Below are 5,255 nucleotides of genomic sequence, written 5' to 3'. Positions count from 1 at the left end.
TCCGGGAACCTCCCACTTTTGTCAGCGGCCTGCTGCCCAATGATATCAGATGCCTTCATGGCCCCCGCTCCACCAGTCCGCAGGAAGATCGCCTCCACGCTGTTATGACTTTACCAGCAGCACTATGAGTAGTTACAGTAATAGAAGTTGTAATATTAGTTGCAGTAGTATTATAATTTATAGTAGCGGTGAAGGTAATAGTCATAATGGTAGCAGTAGTCGTTGTAGTAGTGGTGTTATAGTAATAGCAGTCTTAGTCCAAGTGGTCGTAGTAGTAAGAGTAGTATGGAAATCCGTTTGAGCATTTATTCCATATCTTTGATATCAGACGTCAGTTTCGTCCACTAGTTCCGTCTTTGTCAGCAGTAGTTGGATGTTTGGCCGAACTAGTTCGGCATTTTGTCATACTAGTTGAAAAAAAACAAAACTCTTATCACTCTTTTTCAGCAACTAGTGGCACTTTTGTCCAACTAGTTCCAACAGAAGCCTTACTAGTGACGCTGGGCGCTGCATTAGAATAAGAAAGACTTGTCATTGCATTCTTACAATGGCGGCATGGTGGCGCAGTGGTTAGCGCGGTCGCCTCACAGCAAGAAGGTTTTGGGTTCGACCACTGGGGTAGTCCATCCTTGGGGGTCGTCCCGGGTCGTCCTCTGTGTGGAGTTTGCATGTTCTCCCCGTGTCTGTGTGGGTTTCCTCCAGGTACTCCGGTTTCCTCCCACAGTCCAAAGACATGTAGGTCAGGTGAATCGGCGTTACTAAATTGACCCTAGGTATGAATATGTGTGTGCGTGCGTGCATGCGTGCGTGTATCAGCCCTGCGATGGGCTGGCAGCCTGGTCAGGGTGTCTCCCCGCCTGCCACCCAATGACTGCTGGGATAGGCTCCAAGCATCCCCGCACCCCTGAGAGCAGGATAAGTGGTTCAGATAATGGATGGAATGGATGGAGTCTTACAACGAATTTGTTCTCCGCATTTAATCCATCCTATTGTTAGTAGCACCACAGTCCCAACTAGTCAGCATTATGACGCACTAGTGGCCCTCTGGACTGAACTAGTAACACTGAAAGTCTTACTAGTTAACTATCCATCCATCCATCCATCCATCCATCCATCCATCCATCCATCCATTTTCCAAGCTGCTTATCCTAACCAGGGTCACGGGATGCTGGAGCCTATCCCAGCAGTCATTGGGCAGCAGGTGGAGAGACACCCTGGACAGGCCGCCAGTCCATCACAGTTAACTAGTGAGTTGCAAAAGCTCTGCCATGTTAACTTGTCAAACATGGATTCGGTTCACTACTTAACTAGTTCAACTAGTGATGTAATCAAATTTCACTGTATGTTTACTAGTTGAACTAGTGAATGCCAAAATGCTCACTAGCTAAGTCATTGCAGCCTCTTTTGACCTTACCAGTTTACTAGTGAGGCTCAAAATATTTACTAGTTAATGTCTTTATGCATGCTCAATAACTCAGGTAAGAAAATCACAGAAAGTTGAACCAGTTCATCTGGACACAACGTTTATTGAGAGAGAAACATTTCATCACTCATCTAAGTGACCTCTTCAGTCTCAACTGACTGCAGGTATCCCATCCTTATAAACAATACAGCGGCATTATGACTGAAACCAACAATCAGTTTCATATGCAAATTGCCGTGACCATTAACTAGAGTTTCAATGGCAATGTGTAACATTCACAGAAGATTATGGAGTTTCGAAACAGTTGAGACACATATTTTCCAAATGTCACATCTCAGTTGTTTCAAACCCCAAAACACGTCGCACCAGAAATTGGTCAACCCCAAGGATCGGGTCCCCTGGCAATATAGTGTATGCTGTTAAGTGCAGGGAGGAATGCCCTGACTTGTATATCGGGGAAACCAAACAGACGCTGGCCCAAGAGGATGGCACAACACAGAAAAGCTAACGCGTTAGGCCAAGACTCCGCATTCTACACCCATGTATAGGCCAGTGGACACTCTTTCAAGGATGAGGATGTGCACATCCTCGATAGGGAGGAACGCTGCTCTGAATGGGGAGTCATTCCCTCTTCACATCTATGTGAAGAGAGAATGACTATCACTGAACTGGGGGGGGGGCTAAGAGTACATCTGTCACCATCTTACAATTCTGTGATTTGCACCATTCCCAAATGAATGAATAGTACATATTGCCATTGCAACTCTAGTTAATGGTCACGGCAATTTGCATATAAAACAAATCGTTGTTTTCAGTCGCTATGCCACTGTATTGTTTAAAAGGGTTGGGATACCTGCAGTCAGTTGAGAGTGAAGAGGTCAAGTAGATAAGCGATGAAATGTTTCTCTGTCAATAAACGTTGTGTCCAGATGAATTGATTCAACGTTCTGTGACTTTTTTACCTGTATTATTGAGCATGCATAAAGACATTAACTAGTAAACATTTTGAGCCTCACTAGTAAACTAGTAAGGTCAAAAGAGGCTGCAATGAGTTAACTAGTGAGAATTTTGGCTTTCACTAGTTAAACTAGTAAACATTTTGGACCTCATTAGTTGACTAGTTAAATGATTCTTACTAGTGTAAGTAGTGACCATTTTGAGTCTCACTAGTCAGCAGTCAACTAGTCAGCATTTTTGCCTTGACTAGTTAACTAGTAAACTGCAACACAGCCATTAGTTAACTAGTTGCAGTTCCTCAGGCCAAAATGTTGACTAGTGTGCACCATGCAAATGAGGTGAGCAGGATAATGACAAAATTTCGAGTCCCGATTGGTTGGCATTTTTTACTTTGAACTGGAGAGCCAGTAAGAAGCCTCAATGCATGCTTCTTCCCTACCTTCTCGTTAGCATTTTTGTGCAACTAGTGTGACAAGTGAGCATTTTGGCTTTCACCAATTCAACTGTTAAACACTTTTAGCCTCACTAGTTAACTAGTAAAGTCAAAAGACACTCCAACTAGTTACCTAGTCAGCATTTTGGCTTTCACTAGTTTTACTAGTAAACATCTTGAGCTTGGTGAGGTCAAAGGAGACTCTAATTAGTTGGCTAGTGAGTAGTTTGGCTTTCACTAGTTCAGCTAGTGAACATTTTGGATCTCACTCTTTGACTACTTAAGTCAAAATATCCTCTAGTATAACTAGTGGACATTTTGGACCTCACTAGTTAAATAGTAAATATTTTTAACCTTACTAGATAACAAGTAAGGTCAAAAGAGACTTTAACTAGTTAACTAGTGAGTATTTTTGTATTCAATAATTAACTAGTGGGCATTTTCACTCTCACTAGTTTACTAGTGCAGAAAATTATAGGTTACTAGTTAACTAGTGAACCCAGCCACTGAGGATGCACAAGCCAGTGCATTCTTAGTGCCGATCTCAAGCCCGGATAAATGGCGAGGGTTCATCAGGAAGGGCATCCGGCGTAAAATCTTTGCCAAATCAAATATGCAGATCATAAATAAGATTTCTATACCGCATCGGTCGAGGCCCGGGTTACCAACAACCGCCACCAGTACTGTTGACCAGCAGGGTGCTGGTGGAAACTATGCTACTGTTGGGCGAAGGAGAAGGAGAGGGGGAAGGCATGTCCAGAGGCAGCGAGAGAGGAGGAAGGGTCAGAGTGTGGAGGTGAGAGTCGGAACTTTGAATGTTGGCACTATGACTGGTAAAGGGAGAGAGCTGGCTGATATGATGGATAGAAGAAAGGTAGGCATACTGTGTGTGCAAGAGACTAGGCGGAAGGGGAGTAAGACCAGGAGTATCGGAGGTGGACAGATGGTGGTGGATTTTGCGAAAAGGAAGGAAATGGCTGTAGTGAATACATATTTCAAGAAGAGGGAGGAACACAGGGTAACGTACAAGAGTGGAGGAAAGTGCACACAGGTGGACTATATCATATGTAGAAGGCGTGATCTGAAAGGTATTGGGGACTGCAAGGTGGTGACAGGGGAGAACGTAGCTAGGCAGCATAGGATGTTGGTCTGTAGGATGACTTTGGAGACCAAGAAGAGGAAGCGAGTGAAGACACAGCCGAAGATCAAATGGTGGAAGTTCAAGAAGGAAGACTGTTGTGTGGAGTTCAGGCAGGAGTTAAGACAGGCACTGGGTGGTAGTGAAGAGTTGCCAGATGGCTGGACAACCACTGCAGAAATAGTGAGGGAGACAGCTAGGAAGGTACTTGGTGTGTCATCAGGACAGAGGAAGAAAGACAAGGAGACTTATTGGTGGGATGAGGAAGTACAGCAAAGTATACAGAGGAAGAGGTTGGCAAAGAAGAAGTGGGATAGTCAGAAAGATGAAGAAAGTAGACAGGAGTACAAGGAGATGCAGCGTAAAGCAAAGAGAGAGGTGGCAAAGGCAAAGGAAAAGATGTATGGTGAGTTGTATGACAGATTAGAAGGAAGGAGAAAAGGACTTGTACCGATTGGCTAGACAGAGGGACCAAGCTAGGAAGGATGTGCAGCAGGTTAGGGTGATCAAGGATAGAGATGGAAATGTGCTGACAAGCGAGGAAAGTGTGCTGCGAAGATGGGAGGAGTACTTTGAGGGGCTGATGAATGAAGAAAATGAGAGAGAGAGAGAGAGAGAGAGAGAGAGAGAGAGAGAGAGAGAGAGAGAGAGAGAGAGAGAGAGAGAGAGAGAGAGAGAGAGAGAGAGAGAGAGAGAGAGAGAGAGAGAGAGAGAGAAGGTTGGGTGATGTGGGGATAGTGAATTAGGAAGTGCAGTGGATTAGCAAGGAGGAAGTGAGGGCAGCTATAAAGAGGCTGAAGAGTGGAAAGGCAGTTGGTCCTGATGAAATACTGTGGAGGCGTGGAGATGTTTAGGAGAGATGGCAGTGGAGGGTTTTTTTCTTCACTAGGTTGATTAACACAAACTTGGGAAGTGAGAGGATGCTTGAGGAGTGTAGAAGAAGCATACTGGTACCGATTTTCAAGAACAAGGGTGATGTGCAGAACTGTAGCAACTACAGAGGTATAATGTTGATCAGACACAGCACGAAGATATGGGAAAGAGTAATAGAAGCTAGGTTAAGAGGAAAGGTGACGATTAGCAAGCAGCAGTACGGCTTCATGCCACAAAAGAGAACCACAGATGCGATGTTTGCCTTGAGAATGTTGATTGAGAAGTATAGAGAAGGTCAGAAGGAGTTATATTGTGTCTTTGTAGATTAAGAGAAAGCATATGACAGGATGCCGGGAGAGGGGGTGTGGTATTGCAGAGAAGTATGTAGGAGTGGTGCAGGATATATTGATTTGATATATCCTATTGATCCC

This window comes from Lampris incognitus, chromosome 10 (genome assembly GCF_029633865.1).
Source record: "Lampris incognitus isolate fLamInc1 chromosome 10, fLamInc1.hap2, whole genome shotgun sequence".
Classification (NCBI taxonomy): Eukaryota; Metazoa; Chordata; class Actinopteri; order Lampriformes; family Lampridae; genus Lampris; species Lampris incognitus.
This window is presented reverse-complemented; position numbering follows the sequence as displayed.